This window comes from Camelina sativa, chromosome 8 (assembly GCF_000633955.1).
Source record: "Camelina sativa cultivar DH55 chromosome 8, Cs, whole genome shotgun sequence".
In the NCBI taxonomy this organism is placed as follows: Eukaryota; Viridiplantae; Streptophyta; class Magnoliopsida; order Brassicales; family Brassicaceae; genus Camelina; species Camelina sativa.
This window is the reverse complement of record NC_025692.1, coordinates 17,099,294-17,109,116: the sequence shown is the minus strand read 5'-3', so window position 1 is coordinate 17,109,116 and position 9,823 is coordinate 17,099,294.

The following is a 9,823-nucleotide window of genomic DNA, read 5'->3' as shown; positions in this document are numbered from 1 at the left end:
AGGTTCAATTAACCTTATGCAGTTGTAATACTTAAGGTGTCAATCCAGTTGGGAAACTTTACTAACAATTAAGATGCAATCAGGAAATCACAAGTCAAGACAATTTAAAGAGAGTGTTTGTCTAACAGTCCTAAAATGATGACAATACAAAACGAAAATGAATCACAGAACTAGAAACGAAAATGCATGACAAGAAGCGAAAATGAATAAAAACATAAACGAGTCTAAGCAAGAACTAAAAAGACAAGAAACGAAACAGTCTTACGAATAAGACGTAATAAAAATCAGAAAGAAAAAGGTCCTAAGGATGGGAGTAATTGATGTCGGTGGAGTATCCTAGTCTATAGAGTATTTAACATGCCACAAGCACACCATCCCTAAACAATGAACATCACTTCTTAGCTAATCCAATCTCTTGACAGAAGCTACTCAAACTCAACCACTTCCAAACCTAGCTCTCGCTAGAGAAACATGATCAAGCATGACATGAAAAACAAGTTCATTCACGTCAACAAACATCCTAGACAACTAATCTCTTAGACTAGGAACGTAAGTCTCTGGCACTAGTTGGTCAGACATTTCATCGAACACCTTTTGGATGCGGAAATGTCTAAAACCTAGTTCCAATTGATCAGAGAGAAACTACTATTTCTAACTCTAGTCCAGAAGGGAATCATACAATCAAAGCTTAAACACTCTACATCCTAAGATCCTCCTCCTAATCTATCCTTTCCTCAAGAACTACCACACTACTCAGATCCGAAAATCATCATCTAGGATGCAAACATAGAAAACATTAAAACAAGCATTATTAGGTAGATAAAAATAAGATGAACGACTTTGTAGAAGGAATCCAATGCAAGAACTACCTAGACATGCAAAGTGTATAGAAAGGACTAGAAAATGATGCAAACCAATGAGTTATCCTAGCTAAATGAATGATAAATATATGCTAAAGAGAGACAAAATATAGACATATCAACTCCCCCAAACTTACTCTTTGTTTGCCCTCAAGCAAACAATCAAGAATAGAGTATGGAAGAGAGGTGTGAAGATGGGGTCTCAGAACCTAAAACATGCTAAATAAAATAGTTAGAATCAAGGTCTTTATTTTTAGTTCTATGATGCATGGTGAAGGAATTTTATTTATTTAATCTACACATGCAATCCTATCAATCACCCCCTTTTAACATTTATTAACAGAGAACCATGAATCAAGCTATGCAATGTCGTTGAACTCATTTGGCTAGGGCGAAAGGTCAAAGACGAAGATGGTCTCCTTCTCAAGTGGTTTTGTCAATACAGAATAAGGTTCTCTCACGAAAAGGAGTTGAACTCAAAAGAAGGCTAAAGGTTGAAACAAATTGATACATACAAGAGCAGCGCCTTGTCTACCCCAAGGTCCCCAAGGAAACTCAGTCCTAACATTCTAACCCATAAGCTGGTCCTATCTCTACCCTTCATCCGAAACATCATCTCAAACTCTTTACACTTAGTCTTAGGAGGAGTTCACTTCTTTTTATTCTAGCGAATTGGGAAATCTTAATTATCACTGTGGTTCCTTCTCTTTTCTTCCAAGGACTCTAGACATCTTAAACATTTTTACTTTCTTTTCTTTGTCTAACCGTTTACTTTATGACCAGAACCAATAACTCTTTTTACTTTGTTCAACCCAAATCCTTTACTAGGCTTGTAAACTTTGAAAACACATCCCTCTCCTTAAGACTTTCTACCCTTTACTTTTCTGAACAAATCCATACCCAATACCCAAAACTGAGTTCTCACCTAGTCCTACTATTTCGGATAACGAGAACTAGAACTACACAGGATCATACTCTTGTCGGTTAGAACCTAACACTTTCTAGCAAACTCAACTCGGAAAAGGTCTGACACTCAAGGATACAACTGGCTTGAAAGAAGGGTTGGTTAAGGGTGCGGGGAACTGTTCCAAAAATGGGAATCAACTACTTGGATTGACAAGGGTGGTAAAATGTGAAAGAAAATCCAAGTATGTATATGGTATCCATGAGTTCGACTTCAATGCATAACAAGATAATTGCAAGTCAGGATTAGGTTCAGATAGATAGGGCGTGATGTCAATTCAAAACATGCTTCAATCTTACATCTTCAAATTCAATCAACATGCATCAAAGAACTAATAACAAGGGACTTGATCCTATCCTATTGAATCCAGCATGCTACCAAGGTTACAATCATCATCAACCCCTATGCTAAATGCAACAATTCTATATGAATAACACTAGACTCAATCCTAATATGCAAGTGTAAACTACATGAACCCTCTGTTTTTGTGGAAATTTTTGATTTTTTTTTTTTTCAAATTTGTTTTTTGGTTTTTCAATGCAAATAGATGGATGCAAACTCAAACATTATATGATGCAAAAAATTTGAAATAAGAATCAAAAGACACAACATCAAATACATCATCTCAAACCCTCCCCCAAACTTAAATTACACAGTCTCCTGCCGGGATACATAAGAAGATTGGCGTGCTGGAGAGGGAATCGGAGAAGGTGTTCGCTCTAGGGTCGCGGAAGGACGTCCTGGCATTGTTCTGGTGTCCTCGGGGATAGATCTAGGGATGGCGGTTGTGGAAGTCAAGCAGCTAAACATACGCGTGAAGTTCTTGATAGTCTTGGTGAAGCTGCTGAGCGCCTTGTCTCTGGCCTTACCCCATCGCTGAAGCTGGTTGAGGCGTTGATGAGCTGCTCTGACCCCCTTAGCCATTCTTGGGTCTGAGTACTCCTCAAAGTAGAACTGCTATGGGAGGTACTCCTCGGTGTCTTCCTCCATTGGCTCGGCTTCTCCTTCTGCAGCGTCTACATGTTCCTCCTCAACTTCAGAATTGTATAGGGTATCTGCGGGAGGGATGAACTCGATATGCTCACCCCCTAAGATTGTAGTCAACTCGACGCAAGGGAGGAGTAATCTCGAAGGACCGAGAGCAGGATGCACAAAGTTGTAGAGCAATCGTCCATGCCTCAAACCCCAATCCAAAGTGCGTAGCTGTCGTAGGTTGCTGATGTCTATCCAACGTGGTGGGTATGACTCAGAGTGTTGGGGAACACCAGCAGCCTCAAGGAACCGAGTCACTATGCCTCCCATGCACATCACTCCGGGAGTGTGGTTGCTGCTGAGCCTCGAGACCCAATTCTTGTATGACATCATGTAGGTGATAAGGTAGAGCGAGACGAAAGTGTTGGATATGTCACCTTGCATCGCGGTGCAATACATGGCAGCAAATGAGAGTCCCCTTAGCGCCAGATCAATCATCTCAAGCTCGCCGTTCGTCATGTATCCCTTAACTTCTTTGGCGTAAAATGCATTGGAAACCGCCTTCTGGAAGTAATGCAACACTGGGCTTCGCAGGTTGGTCGCTTTTGTCTTCGATGAAGTGAATGTGGGCGTGCTCCCAATTGTTGCCTAGAGTGCGGCTATCTCATTCCGCTCAAACTGCGGTGTAGTCCCCGTTTCGCTGGGAAATCCAAACATCTCTTCGACGGTTCTGAGGGCGAGAGTGTAGAATTGGCCGTGAACGCGAAATGTATTATAACCCAGACCTCCATCAGACATCATTCCCGGCTCATCCGCTTATAAGTGCATCTCCAGAGTACAGAGGAACTGAATTGTCTCCTCCCTGTATCCATTCTTGGGTGTGTTCATGATTCTCTCCAGATGGCACCGCTTAAACAGATACTGAACATCCTCTACAATCCCGAGTTGCTGCATCGTCTCAACATGGGAATATCTTGTTCCATCGAACTCCAATTGCTGGAACAGCTCGTAGTATTCCTTGGGAGTTAGTTTTGTCTCAGCGCTCTTCCGTCTGACCGATTTTCTCGGAGCTTGTTCTGAGCACAACACAGGTTCCTCCTGTTCGTAATCACTCCCTTCCTCCTTTGAGTTTGAAGCTCGTGTCGGTCTCTTCCCGCGACTCTTGCTCTTAGAGAGCGGTTTGTCTGGTCTGCTTGACCCTGCTACCTGTTCCGAACCCCCAACAACTTCGTCAACCATGTTCTTCATTTTCAAGAAACGCTTGTCCATGGACTCAGGTGATGAGCGTTCTCCACCAACACAACCATATGCCTCTCTCATCTCATGTATAAGCTCAGTACATTTTCTGTTTCTCTGAGACATGGTAAACTCAAAGCTAAACGTTAATATGATAGTGAGCAAATAGCAAGAGCAAATTTGAGACTTAAAACTTGAGAGTACAAAAAAAGTGTAACCCTGTTGAGTTGCAGGTCGTGTCGTGTGAGAGATTCGCGGATATGGCTCGAGCTTGACAGTTGGGTTGGCTCGATCGAGTGTGGAGACGTGTTGATGAGAATGGCTCGGACAATGTGACGAGCAGGAGTGGCTCGGACGGTGAATTTGCAGGGTGGTTCGAACAGGATAGAACGGTGCACGGCTCGATTGGTCACAGTGCTAGGGCGGCGGATCGAGTGGTGCTTCGCGGATGGGGTTGTTGAACAGATGGCTCGAGCGAGAAGACGACGACGGTGACGGGAATGGCTCGAACAATGGAAAAATAGCAGCTGGTCTTGGACTGAGCAAAGGAGTGAGAGTGGAGTTGAAATGTCTTAGTTGGTGGGTGTAGAGGATGAAGGGAGGAGGGAGGTAAAATTATAGGGAGAGTGTGCTCAAGTAAGGAGAGGAAAGAAAGAGGGGTAGTGGAGTGATGGGGGTGGAGTGGTGTGGGAGGATGAGACACAAAGTGATGTGTTTGTTGGGAGGGAACAAGAAAGGGAGAGGTTGAGGTGATGTGTGAGAGAGTTCACGTGGGGGGAGTTGAAAAGGAGTGGGTGAGGATTAAATGGAGAGGAAATGAGTTGATTTCGTGGATAGGGAGAAAGAAAAAGGGAGTGGGGTCGGAAATAGTGAAGATTCCCTCTCTAGATTTTTTCTGTTCCCACATAAAACCAGCACACTCTGACTTTTCCTTTCCATTATTTCCTCTGTATCCTCTACCTCTTCTGTAGAATCCACCATACTCGGTTTTTAACTGCTACCCCTTATATATTTTTTTTTCGTTGCTTATACTCCCTTCTGTAGATTCCTGAACACAGGAAAACCAAAAACAAAAATTATAAACACAAGGGTCCTAAAATATATATATATATATATATATATATATATATATATATATATTTACAGTGATACCTTTGGGACTTCCTCCCAAGTGAAGCTTGTTTAACGTCTCTAGCTTGACTTTTCAGCTTTTTATGCTTTTTGGGGTTTATAAAGGGGCACAGAAAACCCCTCTCGTCAGACTTGATCAGCTTAATATTTCTTGACTCTCTGACCATTTACAGTGAATTCACTACCATCCTTGTTCAGAAGAGTGATGGCTCCGAATGGCAGAACTTTCTTGACGTCAAAAGGTCCAGACCACCTAGACTTAAGCTTTCCAGGAAATAACTTAAGTTTCAAGTTGAAGAGCAAAACCTGATATCCCGCCTTGAGTTCCTTGACAACAATTTTCTTATCATGAAAATTCTTGGTTCTTTCCTTGTAAATCTTTGAGCTCTCATAGGCATCAAGTCTGATTTCGTCCAACTCATGTAGATCAAGAGTCCTCTTAGCCTGAGCTGTATGAATATCCAAGTTCAGCAACTTGATAGCCCAAAGCGCCTTGTACTCAACCATCCCAGGGAGATGACATGCTTTACCATATACCAACTAAAATGGTGTTCTGCCTATTGGCGTCTTGAACGCTGTCCTGCCATCCAGAGAGTCTCGTCCAACTTGACAGACCATTCTTTCTTCGAAACCCCAACAATCCTTGACAAGATACCCTTGATCTGCTTATTCGAGACTTCAACCTGTCCGCTGGTCTGAGGGTGATACGCAGTAGACACCTTGTGCTTGACCCCATACTTTCTCAGCATACTCTCAAACACCTTGTTGACGAAGTGTGTTCCACCATCACTGATCACCGCTCTGGGTATCCCATACCTTGGAAAAATTATACTTTTAAACAGCGTCAGAACAACCTTGTGATCATTGGTAGGACCGGCAATGGCTTCGACCCATTTAGATACATAATCAACTGCCACCAGAATATAGACATTACCATTTGATGGAGGGTTGAAAGGTCCCATGAAGTCTATACCCCAAACATCAAATATCTCCACTTCCAGGATCAGATTCTGGGGCATCTCGTTTCTCCTTGTGATGTTGTCCATCCTCTGACAAGCGTCACACTTGGTGATGAAGCTGTGAGCATCTTTGAACAAGGTTGGACACCAGAGACCTGCTTGAAGAACCTTCTGGGCTGTCTTGAATGTGGCGAAGTGACCTCCATAGGTGGAGCCGTGACAATGCTTAAGCACTTCTTGCACTTCCCCTTCTGCTATGCATCTCCTGAACAGACCGTCATAACCTCTTTTGTACAGGTAGGGCTCATCCCAGAAGTAGTGGTTGACCTCCCTGAAAAACTTTTTCTTCCTGTAGGGATCCATGTCATCAAGAACCTCTCCACAAACCTTGTAATTCACGAAATCCGCATACCATGGTGCAGTGTCTGAAGTGATCACCATACAATTGAGTTTGACGTTCTCAACCCCTATTTCATGCATCTGCTCACAAACCTGGGCACCAGAAGTTGTTCCTTAGGCATTGAATCATCTATGGGAACAACATCTTCAATCCTCATTCTAGATAAATGTTCTGCAACTTCGTTTTCTATACCTTTCTTGTCAACTATCTCCATGTCAAACTCCTGAAGAAGCATAATCCATCTCAACAGTCTTGGCTTGGTATCCTTCTTCGAGTAAATGTGTCTCAGAGCAGCATGATCGGTATACACAATGACCTTCGAACCTACATGATAACTCCTGAATTTTTCGAATGCAAACACAACTGCTAGGAGTTCCTTCTCTGTAGTAGTGTACCTTCCTTGAGTCTCTTCCAAGGTGCGACTCGCGTAGTAGATGACATGAACCTTCTTGTCAATACGCTATGCCAGAACTGCTCCAACTGCGAAGTCTGAAGCATCACACATAATCTCAAACGGATGATCCCAATTCGGGGCTTGTACTATGGGTGCCGAAACCAAGGCCTCCTTGATCTTGTTGAAAGCTTCCAAAAATGCTGCATCAAATTCGAAATCAACCTCCTTGCACAACAACCTCGTCAAAGGTCTTGCAATTTTTGAAAGTTCTTGATGAATCTCCTGTAAAACCCAGCATGTCCCAAAGAGCTTCTGATGTCCTTCACTATCTTAGACAGTTGAAGCTGGACCATGACCTCAATCTTAGGTTTATCAACCTTGATTCCTTTCTCAGAAATCTTGTGTCCCAGAACAGTCCCTTCCTCAACCATGAAGTGGCATTTCTCCCAGTTCAACACCAGGTTCGTCACCTCACATCGCGTCAATACCCTGCACAGATTCAACAAACAGGAGGAGAAAGTGGAACCGTATACAGAGAAGTCATCCATAAACACTTCCACCGACTCCTCAATCAAATCCGAGAAAATTGATGTCATGCACCTTTGAAAGGTGGCAGGAGCATTGCACAAACCAAATGGCATGCGTCGGTAGGCAAAAGTGCCATAGGGACAAGTAAATGTTGTCTTTTCCAGATCATTTGGGTGGATAGGGATTTGGAAGAATCCACTATACCCATCAAGGAAACAGTAATAAGGGTGACTAGCTAGTCTCTCCAACATTTTATCAATAAAAAGGCAGAGGAAAATGATCCTTCCTAGATACAGCATTCAACTTCCTGTAATCAATGCACATCCTATGTCATGTGATGGTCCTAGTGGGGATTAACTCATTTCTTTTGTTTTTGATTACAGTTATTCCTCCCTTCTTAGGTACACAGTGCACTGGAGATACCCAAGTACTATCAGAGATAGGATAAATAACTCCAGCATCACTACCTCTTTCAGATTAGGGTTTAATCTTCTTTGGGGTTCAATACTAGCATAAGATTCATTTTCAAGATTGATCCTATGCGTGCAAAGACTAGGTGAGATTCTCTTGATATCATCTATAGAATAACCTATGGCTCTTATATACTTCTTAAGCTCAGTTACAAGCAACTTCAATTCATCTTCACTCAACGTAGCATTCACTATGATAGGATAAGTAGAATTAGTTCCCAGAAAAACGTACCTGAGTCCGGAAGGGAGAGTTTTTAGTTTTACCTTTGGAGCTTTCAGTTCAGACCAGTCATCAACATGGGAGTCAGGAGCGGTAACGGTCAAGTGGAAGGTGTGCGGCTAGAGCGGTGGCTCGATCGAGTGGGATATCGGTGTCTCGAGTTGGGTCCTGACGTAGTGATACAAAGAGTTTTAAACCCTATTTTCCTACTGCAAGTGCACAGCAAAGAAGTAGTACTTAGGGGTCGAATCCCACGAAGACCAAGTTTTACTCTATGGTTCTATTGGTTCAATTTCAAGCTAAGACAATTCAAAGTTGGGTTTGTTTGGTAACAGTAACGCGATTAAAACGGTATAAAAAGGCAATAAGCAAAACACTAGATCAGGGGTAATTCTCGGGAATTTCAGAGATAGCAACTAAACAACTATTCAGGGCATAGATTAAGTACCAGTCTAGAACTCAAACATAAATATAAACTGATCCACTGTCGTGGCATCAATAACTCTATCTGATCGATTCTGTGCGGAAACGCGGAGCACATGCTCAGACATCCGGAGCACATGCTCGGCGGTCCATAAACCCTAAACTGTCGTTTGAGCCCAGAATCGCAGACAAGCATTAAAGAACAGGAATGATAAGTTCACAAATCACCTACACATCAACTTTCGCAGGTCTAGGATAATTTGCCCACTAATGTCTTTTCTAGCAACCTATTACACTTTTGATGAATAGATAAACCTAGAATCATAGATTGGGTGATCAAATCAACCTAAGCATTAAGTCTAACAATAGTGAAGACAATCGATTATATAAAGCCCTATTTGTGTTCTGTTGCTAACCCATGAAACCCCTTTTGAAACCCCTAATCTAGCAAAGAAAACTACTCAGACATAGAGAAATGAATCATAGCAAAAGATGAGAAATTCAATGACATAAAAATAAAAAGGGTTCAGAGAATGCTTCACAAGGTAGCCGCTCTTCTCCCTCTCACAAAAACGTCGCTCAAAAACAAAAGAAAAAGGTATATCCCTCTCTCCTAAAAACCCTAGGTTAAATAGCATACAAGTAGAGAAAAATAAGGAAAGATTCCAAATTCAAATCTCCCTATTAAAAAGCGATCTCAGCCCTCTTTCTCTCACAAAAGATCGCCTAAAATAAGGGGAATTAGGCAGGGAATCGGCGCCTAGATGTTGCCACGTGTCGTCATAAAACCATAGAGTTGGGAGCATGTGCTTGGAAATCGGGAGCATGTGCTCCTGGGTCTAAAATCAGCTTTTCTGCTCCAATTCAACTCCTTTCTGCTCTGATTGCTCCTGCTGTTCCAATCCTTGCTTTTAGCTTCCTAGCCTCTTATTATAACCTGAAAAGGACTCAAACAACTACAAAACTATCAAATAAACGGGGTCAAAGTGAGTCAAAACCGTAACATATCAACTCCCGCAGACTTAGATCTTTGTTTGTCCTCAAACAAACTCAAACCAAGCGCCAAGAGAGCCAAGGTGGGAACTCGCAAAAATCTCAGAAACCGTGAGTAGACCATGACCTGCAGACCACATGTGTTAGAACAAGCTATACCAAAAACTTCTCCAGCAAACATCTCCAAAACCAGAACCATAATTGGCAATCAAACCCAGAAAAAGATCACTTTCCAGACAAAGACTCTTTACATTCAATTAAAATTGGCCTGAG